An 18,055-nucleotide genomic window follows, 5' to 3' on the forward strand; every position below is an offset into this window, starting at 1 on the left:
CGAATTTCGGGTGAACCTCTGAGCATGTATGCTTCTGCTACTTGTTCTACATAAGACTTCTTCTGTAAACCGGCGAAACACTTTAAAATCAGTGTTTTGAGTTTCGCGGCATTCCGACTTGGATGCCGCCGGTTGCCGAAATCTAGTTGCCTTTGAATTTCGGGTGATCCTCTGAGGCATGTATGCTTCTGCTACTTGTTCTACAATCAGCTTCCTTCGCAAACGGCGAAACGCTTTGGATCAGTGAGTTTCACCGGCATTCCGACTGGTGTCCCGGTTGCGAAATCCAATTGCCTTCGTAATTTCGGGTGATCTCTTGAGCATGTAATGCTTCTTGCTACTTGTTCAACAATCAAGACCTTCTTCGAAAACGGCGAAAGACTTTGATTGGTGAAGTTTCGCAGCGTTACGAATTCGATGCCCCGGTTGCTGAAATACAGTTGCCTTTGAATTTCGGGGGTTCCCTCATTGAGCAATTTATGCTCTGCTACTCTGCTCTACATCAGACTTCTTCCACAAACGGCGAAACCCTTTGGCTCGGTGAGTTTCGCGGCATTCCGACATTGATGCCCCGGTTGTCGAAACCCAGTTGCCTTTGAATTTCGGGTGATCCCTCTTGAGCATGTATGCTTCTGCTACTAGTTCTACATCAGACTTCTTCCGCAAACGGCGAAACATTTTGGCTCGGTGAGTTTCGCAGGCGTTCCGACTTTGATGTCCCCGGTTGCGAAATCAGTTGCCTTCCGAGTTTCGGGTGATCCCTCTTGAGCATGTATGCTTCTGCCACTAGTTCTACATCAGACTTCTTCCGCAAACGGCGAAACATTTTGCCTCGGTGAGTTTCGCGGCGTTCCGACTTCAATACCCCGGTTGCCGCAATACAGTTGCCTTTGAATTTCGAGGGATCCCTCTTGAGCATGTATGCTTCTGCTACTAGTTCTACATTAGACTTCTTCCGCAAACGGCGAAACATTTGGCTCGTGAGTTTCGCGGGCATTCCCGACATCGATGCCCCGGTTGCCGAAATACAGTTGCCTTTGAATTTCGGAGGTTCCCTCTGAGCAATGTATGCTTCTGCTACTTGTTCTAACAACCCCCCCCTAGATTTTTCCGCAAACGGCGAAACGCTTCGGCTCGTGAGTTTCGACGCATTCGCGCTTCGATGCCCCAAGTTGCCGAAATACAGTTTGCTTGAAATGTCGTGGATCCCTCTTGAGCCATGCATGCTCTGCTACTTTTCTACATCAGATTGTCCTTTCGCAAAACGGCGAACGTTCGCCTCGGTGAGTTTCGTGGCATTCCGACTTCGATGCCCCGGTTGCCTAATACAGTTGCCTTTGAATTTGGGGATGCCTTTGAGCAAATTATGCTTTCTGCTAACTTGTCCTACATAAGACTTCTTCTGTAAACGGCGAAAACGCTTTGGCTCGGTGAGTTTCGCAGCAGTCCGACATCGATGCCCGGTTGCCGAAATCATTGCCTTTGAATTCGGGTGATCCTTTTGAGCAAATGTATGCTTCTGCTATAGTTTACCATCAGAATCGTCCCAACGGCGAAACATTTTGCCTCGGTGATTTCGCGCGTTCCGACTTGATGCCCCGGTTGCCGAAATATCAGTTGCCTTTTGAATTTCGGGGTTCCCTCTTCAGCATGTTGTTTTCTGCTACTTGTTCCTACATCAGACTTTCTTCGCAAACGCGAAACGCTTTTGCTCGCGTGAGTTAGCGGTATTCAACATCAATGCCCCGGTTTTGCCGGGATTCTAGTTTTCCTTTTGAATTTCGGGGATCCCTCTTGAGCATTGTATGCTTCTACTACTTGTTTATACTTTCAGACTTTCTTCCGCAAACGGCAAAAACGGGCTTGGCTCGGTAGTTTCGCGCATTTCCGACTGGATGCCCCCGGTTTCCGAAATCAACAGTTGCCTGAAATTTTGGGTGAATCCTCTTGAGCATGTATGCTTCTGTAACTTTGTTCTAACATCAGACTTCTTTCGCAAACGGCGAAACGCTTTGGCTCGGTGAGTTTCGCGCAATTCCGACTTGTAAATGCACCGGTTGCCGAATCCAGTTGCATTCGAATTCGGGTGAACCCTCTTGAGCATGTATGCCTTCTGCTACTTGTTCACATCAGACTTCTTCTGTAAACGGCGAAACACTTTACTCGGTGAGTTTCGCCGGCATTCCGACTGGATGCCCCGGTTGCCGAAATCTAGTTGCCTTTGAATTTCGGGTGATCCCTCTGAAGGCATGTATGCCTCCGCTACTTGTTCTACATCAGCTTCTCCGCAAACGGCGAAACGCTTTGGCTCAGTGAGTTTCACGGCTTCCGACTTGGATGTCCGCGTTGCCGAAATCCAGTTGCCTTGCGAATTTTCGGGTGATCCCTCTTGAGCATGTATGCTTCTGCTTACTTGTTCTACATCAGACCTTCTTCCGCAAACGGCGAAGAACTTGATTCGGTGTGTTTCGCGCATTCCGACTTCGATGCCAGGTGTCGAAATACAGTTGCCTTTGAATTTCGGGGGTTTCCCCTCTTGAAGCATTTATGCTTCTCTACTGCTCTACACAGATCTCTACCGGCAAAATGGCGAACCCTTTGGCTCGGTGAGTTTCGTGCAATTACGACATCGATGCCCCCGGTTGCGAACGCCAGTTGCCTTTGAATTTCGGGGTGATCCCTATGAGCATGTATGCTTCTCTACTAGTTCTACATCAGACTTCTTTCCCAAACGGCGAAACATTTTGACTCGGTGAGTTTCGCGGCGGTTCCGACTTCGATGCCCCGGTTGCGAATCCAGTTGCCTTTGATTCGGGTGATCCTTTTGAGCATGCGTGCTTTCTGCCACTAGTTCTACATTCAGACTTCTTCGCTAACGGCGAAACATTTTGACTCAGTGAGTTCGCGGCGTTCCGAACTTCGATGCCCCGGTTGCCGAGATACGTTGCCTTTGGAAAACTTCGAGGGGATCCTCTTGAGCAAATGTATGCTTCTGCTACTTGTCTAACATCAGACTTCTTCCGCAACCACGGCGAAACGTTTGACTCGGTGTGTTTGCGGCATTACGACTTCGATGCCCCGGTTTTAACGAAATCCAGTTGCCTTTGAATTTCGGTGATCCCCTTTTAGCATGCGTGTTTGCCACTAGTTCTACATCAGACTTCTTCCGCAAACGGGGAAACATTTTGAACTCGGTGAAGTTTCGCGTGCGTTCCAACTTCGATGCCCCAAGTTGCCGAAATACAGTTGCCCTTTGAATTTCGAAAATGATCCCTCTTGGAAGCATTAGCTTCAGCTACTTGTTCTAATCAGACTTCTTCCGCAAGCGCGAAAACACTTGACTCGGTGTGTTTTCAACGAACATTCCGACATCGATGCCCCCGGTTGCCGAAATCCAGTTCCTTGAATTTCGGGTGGATCCCTCTAGAGCATGCATGCTTCTGCCTAACTTGTTCTACATCAGACTTCTTCCCAAAAGGCGAAAACCCGCTTTGACTCGGGGAGTTTCGCGCATTTCCGACCATCGATGCCCCGGTTGCCGAAATACAATTGCTTGAATTTCGGGGGTTCCCTCTTGAAGCATGTATGCTTCTGCTACTTGTTCTACATGAAGATTTCTTCCGCAAAACGGCGAAAACGCTAACGATCATGTGAGTTTCGCGAATTTTGACTCGAGCCCCCGTTGCCGAATATACAAGTTGCCTTTGAATTTCGGGGGATCCCTCTTGAGCATGCTGCTTCTGCTACTTGTTCTACATCAGATTTCCTTCGCAAACGGGAAACGCTCGGCCTGGTGAGTTTCGTGGCATTCCGACCTTCGATCCCCGGTTGCCTAAATACAGTTGCCTTTGAAATTTTCGAGGGTCCCTCTGAGCATGTATGCTTCTGCTACTTGCGCAACATCAGACTTCTTCCGTAAAGGGGCGAAACCTTTGGCTCGGTGAGTTTCGCGGCATTCGACATCGATGCCCCGGTTGTCGTGATCTTAAGTTGACTTTGAATTTCGGGTGATCCCTCTTGAGCATGTATGCTTCTGCTACTTGTTCCTACAGCAGACTCATTTTTTTTTCCGCAAAACGGTGGAAACGCTTTGACCGTCGTTTCACGCGGCATTCCGACTTCGATGCCCGGTTGCCGAAACCAGTTGCCTTTGAATTTCGGGTGACCCACTAAGCAGTGTATACTCTGCTACTTGTTCTAAGATTAAGACCTTCTTCCAGCAAACGGTGAAACGCTTTGACCGGTGAGTTTCGCGGCATTCAAGTCTCGATGCCCCGGTTGCCGAAATCCAAGTTGCCTTTGAATTCGGGTGAATCCATCTTGAAGGCAATGTATGCTTCTGCTACTAGTTCTACATCAGACTCTTCGCAAATGAACGAAAACGCTTTGTCTCGGTGAGTTTCGCGGCGTTCCGATTTCGATGCCCAGTTGCTGAAATACAGATGCCTTGATTTCGGGAAGTTCCCTCTGAGCATGTTATGCTTCTGCTACTTGTTCTACATCAAGACTTCCTTTCCGCAAACGGCGAAACACTTTGGCTTCGGTACGGTTTTCGTGGCCATTCCCAACTTCGATGCCCCGGTTCCGAAATTGCAGTTGCATTTGAATTTCGGGTGATCCACTTGAGCAGTATGCTTTCTCCTATTTGTTGTACTCAGACTTCTTCCGCAACGGTGAATACGCTTTGACTCGATTACTTTTCACGTCATTCAGACTTCGATTCCCGCGTTGCCGAAATCTAGTTGCCTTTTAATTTCGGGTGATCCTCTAGAAGTAGTATGCTCTAGTACTTGTCTACATCACCTTCTACGCAAATGGCGAAACGCTTTGACTCGGTGAGTTTTCGGGGCATTCCGACGTCGATGCCCCGGTTACCGAAATGCAGTTGCCTTTGGAATTTTGGGTGATCCCTCTTGTGCATTATGGCTTCCTGCTATTGCTACATCAGGACTTTCTTCAGCAAATGGCAAACGCTTTGACTCGAAGAGTCTCCCGACATTCCGAACTTCGAATGCCCTGTTTGCCGAATGAAGTTGCCTTTTAATTCGGTTCATCCCTCTTGAGCACGTATGCATCAGCTACTTGTTCTACATAAGACTTCTTTCGGCAAACTGGCGAAACGCTTTGGCTCGGTGAGTTTCACGGCATATCCGACTTGTATGGCACCGTTGCCGAAATCCAGTTGCCTCGACATTTCGGGTGAACCGCTGTTGAGCAGTATGCTTCTGCTACTTGTTCTACATCAGACTCTTCCATAAACGGCGAAAACGCTTTGATCGGGAGTTTGGGGTTTTGGGTGAGGAGTTGTGGTTTTTCGGTGATCCTCTTGGAGCATGTTGTACGCCTTTACATGTATACGGACTTTTAGGTGGTGTTTTCGGTGGCTACGCTTTTTTAGTGCGTTTGCCTTCGAATTCGGTGATCCCTCTTGAGCATGTATGCTTTGTTACTTGTTCTACATCATTCCGCAAAACGGCGAAACGCCTTGAATTCGGCGCGTTCGCGGCATTCCGACTTCGATGCCCAGGATTGTCGAAATTAACAGTTGCCCTTTGAATTTCGGGGTACCTCTGAAGCATTTAGCTTCTGCTACTTGTTCTCATTGTTCTTACCACAGGGCTTGGAGGTTTTGGGCAGTTGATGACGGTTCGTTGTTTGAATTTCGGGTGATCCCTCTTGAGCATGTAATGCTCTGCTACTTTTGTTTTAGAGCGAAACCCTTTTGCTTGGTGAGTTCGTGGTGTTCGGACTTTGATGCCCCGGTTGCGAGGGGGGTTTTTTTGGGGGGGAGTTTTTAGTTGGTACTTGTTCTACATCAGACTTCTTCTGCAACGCGAGAGAGGCCTTGGCTCGTAGTTTCGAGCATCCCAAATCGGATAAGTGATCCCAGTTGCTTTGAATTTCGGGTGTCTGGTGTGTCAGTTTATTCCGCAAACCGGCGAAACATTGCCTCGGTGAGTTTCGTGGCGTTCCACTTTCAAAATGCCCGGTTGCCGAAATCCAGTTGCCCTTGGTTTGGGAGTGTGTTTGGTTTTTCTTCCGCAAACGGCGAAAACCCCTTTGGCTCGGTGAGTTTGACGGTTCGCTCGATGCCGGTTGCCGAAACCCAGTTGCCTTTGAAATTCGGGTGATACCCTCTTGAGCTTGGATGCTTCTACTACTAGTTCTAGCATCAGACTTTCTTCCGCAAACGGCAAAAACATTTTGACCTCGGTGAGTTTCGGCGGCGTTACCGAAACTTCGACGCCCGGTTGTTTGAATACAGTTGCCTTTGAATTTCCGGGGGTTCCCTATTGAGCATTTAGCTTCTGTAACTTGCTCTACATCAAGAACTTCTTCCGCAAACGGCGAACCCTTTGGCTCCGATGAAGTTTCGCGGCATTTCCGACAATCGATGCCCCGGTTGCCGAAAGCCCAGTTGCCTTGATTTCGGGTGATCCTCTTGAGCATGTATGCTTCTGCCTACTAGTTCTACATCAGACTTCTTCCGCAAACGGCGAAACATTTGACTCGGTGAAGTTTCGCTGGCGTTCCGACTTCGATGCCCTGGTTTTGCCCGAAATCCAGTTTGCCTTTGAATTTCGGGTGAATCCTTTTTGAGCATGCGTGCTTCTGCACTAGTTCACATCAGACTTCTTCGCAAACGGCGAACATTTTTGACTCGGTGAAGTTCGCGGCGTTCCGACTTCCGATTCCCCGGTTGCCTGAAATAACAGTTGCCTTTGAACTTCGAGGGATCCCTCTTGAGCATGTATGTGCTTTTGATAACTTGTTCTACCAGACTCCTTCCGCAACCGGCGAACGTTTGACTCGGTGTGGTTTCGCGCATTTACGACTTCGATGCCCGGTTTCCGAAATCCAGTTGCCTTTGAATTTCGGGTGATCCCTTTTGAGCATGCGTGCTTCTGCCACTTGTTCTACATCAGACTTCTTCCGCAAACGGCGAAACATTTTGACTCGGTGAGTTTCGCGGCGTTCCAACTTCGATGCCCCAGTTGCCGAAATACAGTTGCCTTTGAATTTCAAATGATCCCTCTTGAGCATGTATGCTTCAGCTACTTGTTCTACATCAGACTTCTTCCGCAAGCGGCGAAACGCTTTGACTCGGTGTGTTTCACGCCATTCCAACATCGATGCCCCGGTTGCCGAAATCCAGTTGCCTTTGAATTTCGGGTTATCCCTCTAGAGCATGCATGCTTCTGCTACTTGTTCTACATCAGACTTCTTCCGCAAAAGGCAAAATGCTTTGACTCGGGGAGTTTCGCGGCATTCCGACATCGATGCCCCGGTTGCCGAAATACAGTTGCCTTTGAATTTCGGGGGTTCCCTCTTGAGCATGTATGCTTTCTGCTACTGTTCTACATCAGAATTTCTTCCGCAAACGGGCGAAAACGCTTCGGCTGGGTGAGTTTCGCGGCAATTCCGACTTCGATGCCCCCGGTTGCCGAAAATACAGTGTGACACGACCAAAAGCTTGATTCTTTTCCCAAGTGCAGGAGTGTCGAAGTAATAAATAACCCGGCAAAGACCGGGTCGAACCACAGAGAGGTTAATTGTATATAAATTATAAAATAACAAGACAACAAAAGAACAAACAACAATAACAATAACAACAATAACACTCAGTACGTGGCGTTGTTACACCTGAGAATGGATCCAAAGATCGGGTCACAGGTTTCCAGCCTATATACTAAGTTTTATGAAAAGATCAAAGAAGATATATATTACAGAATGTAAATAATATAAATAATAATAATAATGAACAATAATAACAATAATAAAAGCAGAAGATGAAGAAAATTAATGAGAACTTTGAGATGAAAGATTAACGTAAGGATTAAACAATGATAAAAAAACAAATGTCAAGGTTAGAGGATCCACTAATGGTACTACTTCAAACAAGTATAATATAAACTCTTATTACTACAATTGGAAACCACACATAAAGGAGTTCCAATCAGATTATAAATTGTTAACATGATTACATTATAGTTATCTTATTCGAATAAAGCTAATACTTGTAAATGTTGGCAAGGCATTCATATTATAACTTATGTTAACAACAAATCAAGTCCCTTTCATAAGCTAAAGGTGTCGGTTATACCATACAGTATGGGCTATGAAAGTACCAAGTTATTTGTTTACCAAGTGTTATTACAGCATAAAATCTAGATTAACCATTTAAACAAGCAAAGTATTAAAAGTGAACAAGATAACATATTAAAACATGTAGTATCCAACGTTAAGGTCCATGTTAAGTTTATAATTATACTTAATTCTTACAACCATTAGTGTACCATTTTCACCTGACATAATTAACTTAAACTAAACATAATGAAGAAAGAAACATAAATAAAACAAGATAAGAACATAAATAAGAAAGAAGTTAACTAAGTAAAAGAAAGGAAATGAAGTGCATAAACTTGATATTAATGAAAAGCAAAGACATAAGCAATACAAAGAGAGAAAGCAAGAAGCAATGAACTTGATCTGGAAACCAAGATGCCTTAATACATGGTAAGTGGCCTCCTTTTATAGGCCAAAATTGGAACTATTGATTTGTTGACTAATTGATGAGTGGGTGGCCATATCTTGACTTGATAACAATCCTTATCTTCTTGTCTGAACAAGAATCATTGCTAACATCATAATTTTTCCCATAAAAGAAAAAAAAAATCCTCAGGAAAAATGTTCTAGAAATTGTCTCAGCTTTTCCAACAAAAAAAAAGATATGAGTCATTTGGACTTCTAGAACTCAAGATATGGGCTGAACACTAAATAGTGTCTGGGCTGCAGGACAGCTTCGGACTTCTTCGTTGTTCCTATATTTTGGACTTGAAAAACGGCCTTCTTAGATCTTGGTGTCCAAATAAAAGTTGTAGCTATGTTTTACCTTTCCATCCATTAAAATGACCTAAATCCGAGACTAGAGCTCCAGATTATGATCCAATTACCGAGCACTGTTCCGGTTTGGACTGCACCGACATCTCTTTTCTAAGTTTGGCCATCTCTTTGTCCTTTAACTTTCAATGCTTAAACTCATTCAAATCAATCCTTTTATTTATTGATAGTCCTGCATTTAAAAATGAGCATTTACCATAAATTAAGGTAATCTTTATAATATTAAACTTGTTATTATAAAAACATGCTTTAGTTAAGGAGTTATTGATACTTCAAGTGCAAAATGATGATATAAAACCTTGATAAACATGCACTTTTAAGTACTAATCAAGTTGCCTTTGAATTTCGGGGGATCCCTCTTGAGCATGCATGCGTCTGCTACTTGTTCTACATCAGATTTCTTCCGCAAAAGGCGAAACGCTTTGACTCGGGGAGTTTCGCGGCATTCCGACATCGATGCCCGAAGTTGCCGAAATACAGTTGCCTTTGAATTTTGGGGGTTCCCTCATTGAGCATGTATGCTTCTGGGGCTACTTGTTCTACATCAGATTTCATTCCGCAAACGGCGAACGCTTGCGGCTCGGTGAGTTTCGTGGCATTCCGACTTCGATGCCCCGGTTGCCTAAATACAGTTGCCTTTGAATTTCGAGGGATCCCTCTTGAGCATGTATGCTTCAGCTACTTGTTCTACATCAAACTTCTTTCGCAAGCGGCGAAACGCTTTGACTCGGTGTGTTTCACGACATTTCCGACATCGAATGCCCCGTTGCCGAAATCCAGTTGCCTTTGAATTTCGGGTGATCCCTCTAGAGCATGCATGCTTCTGCTACTTGTTCTACATCAGACTTCTTCCGCAAAAGGCGAAACGCTTTGACTCGGGGAGTTTCGCGGCATTCCGACATCGATGCCCCGGTTGCCGAAATACAGTTGCCTTTGAATTTCGGGGGTTCCCTCTTGAGCATGTATGCTTCTGCTACTTGTTCTACATCAGATTTCTTTCGCAAATGGCGAAACGCTTCGGCTGGGTGAGTTTCGCGGCATTCCGACTTCGATGCCCCGGTTCCCGAAATACAGTTGCCTTTTGGGGAAATTTCGGGGGATCCCTCTTGAGCAGCATGCGTCTCTGCTACTTGTTCTACATCAGATTTCTTCCGCAAACCGGCGAAACGCTTCGGCTCGTGAGTTTCGTGGCATTCCGACTCGATGCCCCGGTTGCCTAAATACAGTTGCCTTTGAATTTCGAGGGATCCCTCTTGAGCATGTATGCTTCTGCTACTTGTCCAACATCAGAATTCTTCCGTAAACGGCGAAACGCTTTGGCTCGGTGAGTTTCGCGGTATTCCGACATCAATGCCCCAGTTGCCGTGATTTAGTTGCCTTTGAATTTCGGGTGATCCCTCTTGAGCATGTATGCTTCTGCTACTTGTTCTATATCAGACTTCTTCCGCAAACGGTGAAACGCTTTGACTCGGTGGGTTTCGCGGCATTCCGACTTCGAAGCCCCGGTTGCCGAAATCCAGTTGCCTTTGAATTTCGGGTGATCCATCTTGAGCATGTATGCTTCTGCTACTAGTTCTACATTAGACTTCTCCGCCAAATGACGAAAACGCTTTGTCTCGGTGAGTTTCGCGGCGTTCCGATTTCGATGCCCAGTTGCTGAAATACAGATGCCTTTGAATTTCGGGAGTTCCCTCTAGAGCATGTATGATTCTGCTACTTGTTCTACATCAGACTTCTTCCGCAAACGGCGAAACGCTTTGGCTCGGTAGGTTTCGTGGCATTCCAACTTCGATGCCCCGGTTGCCGAAATGCAGTTGCCTTTGAATTTGGGGTGATCCCTCTTGAGCATGTATGCTTCTGCTACTTGTTCTACATCAGACTTCTTCCGAAAACGGTTACAAACGCTGAGTCGGTGAGTTTCGCGGGCATTCCGACTTCGATGCCCTGGTTGTCGAAAAATCCAGTTGCCTTTGAATTTCGGTGATCCCTCTGAGCTTGTACGCTTCTGCTACTTGTTCAACATCAGACTTCTTCCGCAAAAGGCGAAACGCTTGGAATTGGTGAGTTTCGAGGCATTCCGACTTCGATGCCCCAGTTGCCGAAATGCAGTTGCATTTGAATTTCGGGTGATCCCACTTGAGCATGTATGCTTCTCCTATTTGTTGTACATCAGACTTCTTCCGCATACGGTGAAACGCTTTGACTCGATACTTTTCACGCATTCCGACTTCGATGCCCCGGTTGCCGAAATACAGTTGCTTTTGAATTTCGGGTGTTCCCTCTTGAGCATGTATGCTTCTGCTACTAGTTCTACATCAGACTACTTCCGCAAATGGCGAAAGGGGGCGGCCGGGCGCTTTTACTCGGTGAGTTTCCGTGCATTCCGACGTCGTATGCCTTATCCGGTTACCGAAATGCAGTTGCCTTTGAATTTTGGGTGTTCCCTCTTGTGCATGTATGCTTCTGCTACTTGTTCTACATCAGACTTCTTCTGCTAACGGCGAAACGCTCGCTCGGTGAGTTTCGCGGCGTTCCAACTCGATGCCCCGGCTGCCGAAATGTTGTTGCCTTTGAAATTTCGGTGATCCCTCTTGAGCATGTATGCTTCTGCTACTTGTTTCTACATCAGACTTCTTCCGCAAACGGCAAAACGCTGAGTTCGGTGAGTTTCGTGGCATTCCAACTTCGATGCCCTGGTTTGATCGAAATCCAGTTGCCTTGAATTTCGGGTGATCCCTCTTGAGCTTGTACACTTCTGCTACTTGTTCTACATCAGACTTCTTCCGCAAAAGGCGAAACGCTTGAAATCGGTGAGTTTCGAGGCATTCCGACTTCGATGCCCCGGTTGCCGAAATGCAGTTGCCTTTTAATTTCGAGTCATCCCTCTTGAGCATGTATGCTTCTGCTACTTGTTCTACATCAGACTTCTTCCGCAAACGGCAAAACACTTTGACTCGGTGAGTTTCCCGGCATTCCGACTTCGATGCCCTGGCTACTTTGCGAAATGCAGTTGCCTTTTAATTTCGAGTCATCCCTCTTGAGCACGTATGCTTCTGCTACTTGTTCTATATCAGTCTTCTTCCGAAAACGACGAAACGCTTTGACTCGGTGAGTTTCGATGTATTCCGACATCGATACCCCGGTTACAGAAATGCAGTTGCCTTTGAATTTCGGGTGAGCCCTCTTGAGCATGTATACTTCTGCTAATTGTTCTACATCGGACTTCTTACGCAAATGTCGAAATGCTTTGACTCGGTGAGTTTCGCGGCATTCCGACTTCAATGCTCCGGTTGCCGAAATGAAGTTGCCTTTTAATTTCGGGTCATCCCTCTTGAGCACGTATGCATCTGCTACTTGTTCTACATCATACTTCTTCCGCAAACTGCGAAACGCTTTGACTCGGTGAGTTTCGCGACATTCCGACATCGATGCCCCGGTTCCCGAAATGTAGCTGCCTTTGAATTTCGGTGATCCTCTTGAAGCATGTATACTTCAGCTACTTGTTCTACATCAGACTTCTTCCGCAAACGTCGAAACGCTTTGACTCGGTGAGTTTCGCGAAAGTCCGACTTCAATGCTCCGGTTTCCGAAATGCACTTGCCTTGAATTTCGGGTGATCCCACTTGAGCATGTTTGCTTCTGCTACTTGTTCTACATCAGACTTCTTCCGCAAACGTCGAAACGCTTTGACTCAGTGAGTTTCGCGAAATTCCGACTTCAATGCTCCGGTTGCCGAAATGCACTTGCCTTTGAATTTCGGGTGATCCCACTTGAGCATGTATGCTTCTGCTACGTGTTCTACATCGGACTTCTTCCGCATACAACGAAACGCTTTGACTCGGTTAGTTTCGCGGCATTCGGACTTCGATTCCAGGTTGCAGAAATCCAGTTGCCTTTGAATTTCGGGTGATCCGTCTTGAGCATGTATGCTTCTAGTACTTGTTCTACATCAGACTTCTTCCGCAAATGGCGAAACGCTTAGACTCGGTGAGTTTCGCGGCAGTCCGACTTCGATGCCCCGGTTGCCGAAATCCAGTTGCCTTCGAATTTCAGGTGATCCCTCTTGAGCATGTATGCTTCTGCTACTAGTTCTACATCAGACTTCTTCCGCAAACGGCGAAACATTTTGACTCGGTGAGTTTCGCGGCGTTCCGACTTCGATGCCCCGGTTGCCGAAATACAGTTGCCTTTGAATTTCGGGGGTTCCCTCTTGAGCATGTATGCTTCTGCTACTTGTTCTACACCAGACTTCTTCTGCTAACGGCGAAACGCTTCGGCTCAGTGAGTTTCGCGGCATTCTACCTTCGATGCCCGGTTGCCGAAATGCTGTTGCCTTTGAATTTCGGGTGATCCCTCTTGAGCATGTATGCTTCTGCTACTTGTTCTACATCAGACTTCTTCCGCAAACGACAAAACGCTGAGTAGGTGAGTTTCGCGGCATTCCGACTTCGATGCCCTGGTTGTCGAAATCCAGTTGCCTTTGAATTTCGGGTGATCCCTCTTGAGCTTGTACGCTTCTGCTACTTGTTCTACATCAGACTTCTTCCGCAAAAGGCGAAACGCTTGGAATCGGTGAGTTTCGAGGCATTCCGACTTCGATGCCCCGGTTGCCGAAATGCAGTTGCCTTTTAATTTCGAGTCATCCCTCTTGAGCATGTATGCTTCTGCTACTTGTTCTACATCAGACTTCTTCCGCAAACGGCAAAACACTTGTACTCGGTGAGTTTCCCGGCATTCCGACTTCGATGCCCTGGTTGCGAAATGTTATTGCCTTTTAATTTCGAGGCATCCCTCTTGAGCACGTATGCTTCTGCTACTTGTTCTATATCAGACTTCTTCCGAAAACGGTGAAACGCTTTGACTCGGGGAGTTTCGCGGTATTCCGACATCGATGCCCCGGTTACAGAAATGCAGTTGCCTTTGAATTTCGGGTGAGCCCTCTTGAGCATTTATACTTCTGCTAATTGTTCTACATCGGACTTCTTACGCAAACGTTGAAATGCTTTGACTCGGTGAGTTTCACGGCATTCCGCCTTCAATGCTCCGGTTGCCGAAATGCAGTTGCATTTGAATTTTGGGTGATCCCAGTTGAGCAGTATGCTTCATCTACTTGTTTTACATCAGAATTCTTCCGCAAACGGTGAAACGCTTTGACTCGGTGAGTTTTGCGAAATTCTGACTTCAATGCTCCGGTTGCCGAAATGCACTTGCCTTTGAATTTCGGGTGATCCCACTTGAGCATGTATGCTCCTGCTACTTGTTGTACATCAGACTTCTTCCGCATACAGCGAAACGCTTTGACTCGATTAGTTTCACGTCTTTCCGACTTCGATGCCCTAGTTGCCGAAATGCAGTTGCCTTTGAATTTTGGGTGATCCGTCTTGAGCATGTGTGCTTCTGCTACTTGTTCTACATCAGACTTCTTCCGCAAAAGGCAAAACGCTTTGACTCGGTGAGTTTCGAGACATTCCGACTTCAATGCCCCGGTTGCCGAAATGGAGTTGCCTTTGAATTTGGGGTGATCCCTCTTGAGCATGTATGCTTCTACTACTTGTTCTACATCAGACTTCTTCCGCAAACGGCAAAACGCTTTGACTCGGTGAGTTTCCTAGCATTCCGACTTCGATGCCCCGTTTGCCACAATGCAGTTGCCTTTTAATTTCGGGTCATCCCTCTTGAGCACGTATGCTTTTGCTACTTGTTCTACATCAGACTTCTTCCGCAAACGGCAAAACGCTTTGACTCGTTGAGTTTCGCGGCATTCCGTCATCGATGCCCCGGTTACCGAAATGCAGTTGCCTTTGAATTTCGGGTGATCCCTCTTGAGCATGTATACTTCTGCTACTTGTTCTACATCAGACTTCTTCCGCAAACGTTCAAACATTTTGACTCGATGCATTTCGCAGCACTCTGACTTCGATGCCTCGGTTGCTGAAATGTAGTTGCCTTTTAATTTTGGGTCATCCCTCTTGAGCACGTATGCTTCTACTACTTGTTCTACATCAGACTTCTTCCGCAAACTGCGAAACGCTTTGACTCGTTGAGTTTCGCGGCATTCCAATTTCGATGCCCCGGTTACCGAAATGCAGTTGCCTTTGAATTTCGGGTGATCCCTCTTGAGCATGTATACTTCTGCTACTTGTTCTACATCAGACTTCTTCCGCAAACGGCAAAACGCTTTGACTCCATGAGTTTCCCGGCATTCCGCCTTCGATTCCCTGGTTGCCGAAATGCAGTTGCCTTTTAATTTCAGGTCATCCCTCTTGAGTACGTACGCCTCTGCTACTTGTTCTACATCAGACTTCTTCCACAAACGGCGAAACGCTTTGACTCGGTGAGTTTCGCGGCATTCCAACTTCGATACTCCGGTTGCCGAAATGCAGTTGCCTTTGAATTTTGGGGGATCCCACTTGAGCATATATGCTTCTGCTACTTGTTCTAAATCAGACTTCTTCCGCAAACGGCGAATCGCTTTGACTCGATGAGTTTTGCAGCATTCGTATTCGATTCCCCGGTTCCCGAAATCCAGCTGCCTTTGAATTTCGGATGATCCCTCTTGAGCATGTATGCTTCTGCTACTTGTTCTACATCAGATTTCTTCCGTAAACGGTGAAACGCTTTGACTCGGTGAGTTTCGCGGCATTCCTACTTCGATACCCCGGTTGCCGAAATATAGGTGCCTTTGAATTTCGGGTGATCCCTCTTGAGCATGTATGCTTCTGCTACTAGTTCTACATCAGACTTCTTCCGCAAATGGCGAAACGCTTTGACTCGGTGAGTTTTGTGGCATTCGGACATCGATGCCCCAGTTGCCTAAATCGAGTTGCCTTTGAATTTCGGGTGATCCCTCTTGAGCATGTATGCTTCTGCTACTTGTTCTACATCAGACTTCTTCCGCAAACGGCGAAACGCTTTGACTCATTGAGTTTCGCGGCATTCCGACATCGATGCCCTGGTTACCGAAATGCAGTTGCCTTTGAATTTCGGGTGATCCCTCTTGAGCATGTATACTTCTGCTACTTGTTCCACATCAAACTTCTTCCGCAAACGGCGAAACGCTTTGACTCGTAAGTTTTTGTGCATTCGGACATCGATGCCACGGTTGCCGAAATGCAGTTGCGTTTTAATATCGGGTCATCCCTCTTGAGCACGTATGCTTCTGCTACTTGTTCTACATCAGACTTCTTCCGCAAACGGCGCAACGCTTTGAGTCGGTGAGTTTTGTGGCATGCGGACATCGATGCCGCGGTTGACGAAATAGAGTTGCCTTTTAATTTCGGGTGATCCCTCTTGAGCACGTATGCTTCTGCTACTTGTTCTACATCAGACTTCTTCCGCAAACGGCGAAACGCTTTGACTCGTTGAGTTTCGCGGCATTCCGACATCGATGCCCCGGTTACCGAAATGCAGTTGCCTTTGAATTTCGGGTGATCCCTCTTGAGTATGTATACTTCTGCTACTTGTTCTACATCAGACTTCTTCCGTAAACGGCAAAACGCTTTGACACCATGAGTTTCCCGGCATTCCGACTTCGATTCCCCGGTTGCCGAAATGCAGTTGCCTTTTAATTTTGGGTCATCCCTCTTGAGTACGTATGCCTCTGCTACTTGTACTACATCAGACTTCTTCCACAAACGGCGAACCACTTTGACTTGGTGAGTTTCGCGGCATTCCGACTTCGATGCCCCGGTTGCCGAAATACGGTTGCCTTTGAATTTCGGGGGATCCCACTTGAGCATGTATGCTTCTGCTACTTGTTCTAAATCAGACTTCTTCCGCAAACGGCGAATCGCTTTGACTCGATGAGTTTTGCGGCATTCATATTCGATTCCCCGGTTCCCGAAATCCAGCTGCCTTTGAATTTCGGATGATCCCTCTTGAGCATGTATGCTTCTGCTACTTGTTCTACATCAGACTTCTTCCGCAAACGGCAAAACGCTTTGACTCGGTGAGTTTCGCGGCATTCCAACTTCGATGCCCCGGTTGCCGAAATGCAGTTGCCTTTGAATTTCGGGTGATCCCTCTTGAGCATGTATACTTCTGCTACTTGTTCTACATCAGACTTCTTCCGCAAACGGCAAAACGCTTTGACTCCATGAGTTTCCCGGCATTCCGACTTCGATTCCCTGGTTGCCGAAATGCAGTTGCCTTTTAATTTCGGGTCATCCCTCTTGAGTACGTACGCCTCTGCTACTTGTTCTACATCAGACTTCTTCCACAAACGGCGAAACGCTTTGACTTGGTGAGTTTCGCGGCATTCCGACTTCGATGCCCCGGTTGCCGAAATGCAGGTGCCTTTGAATTTCGAGTGATCCCTCTTGAGCATGTATACTTCTGCTACTTGTTCTACATCAGACTTCTTCCGCAAACGGCGAAACGCTTTGGCTCGGTGAGTTTTGTGGCATTCGGACAACGATGCCCCGGTTGCCTAAATCGAGTTGCCTTTGAATTTCGGGTGATCCCTCTTGAGCATGTATGCTTCTGCTACTTGTTCTACATCAGACTTCTTCCGCAAACGGCGAAACGCTTTGACTCATTGAGTTTCGCAGCATTCCGACATCGATGCCCCGGTTACCGAAATGCAGTTGCCTTTGAATTTCGGGTGATCCCTCTTGAGCATGTATCCTTCTGCTACTTGTTCTACATCAGACTTCTTCCGCAAACGGCGAAACGCTTTGACTCGGTAAGTTTTGTGGCATTCGGACATCGATGCCACGGTTGCCGAAATGCAGTTGCGTTTTAATATCGGGTCATCCCTCTTGAGCACGTATGCTTCTGCTACTTGTTCTACATCAGACTTCTTCCGCAAACGGCGCAACGCTTTGAGTCGGTGAGTTTTGTGGCATGCGGACATCGATGCCGCGGTTGACGAAATAGAGTTGCCTTTTAATTTCGGGTGATCCCTCTTGAGCACGTATGCTTCTGCTACTTGTTCTACATCAGACTTCTTCCGCAAACGGCGAAACGCTTTGACTCGTTGAGTTTCGCGGCATTCCGACATCGATGCCCCGGTTACCGAAATGCAGTTGCCTTTGAATTTCGGGTGATCCCTCTTGAGTATGTATACTTCTGCTACTTGTTCTACATCAGACTTCTTCCGTAAACGGCAAAACGCTTTGACACCATGAGTTTCCCGGCATTCCGACTTCGATTC

Source organism: Populus alba, unplaced genomic scaffold (assembly GCF_005239225.2).
Source record: "Populus alba unplaced genomic scaffold, ASM523922v2 scaf18, whole genome shotgun sequence".
In the NCBI taxonomy this organism is placed as follows: Eukaryota; Viridiplantae; Streptophyta; class Magnoliopsida; order Malpighiales; family Salicaceae; genus Populus; species Populus alba.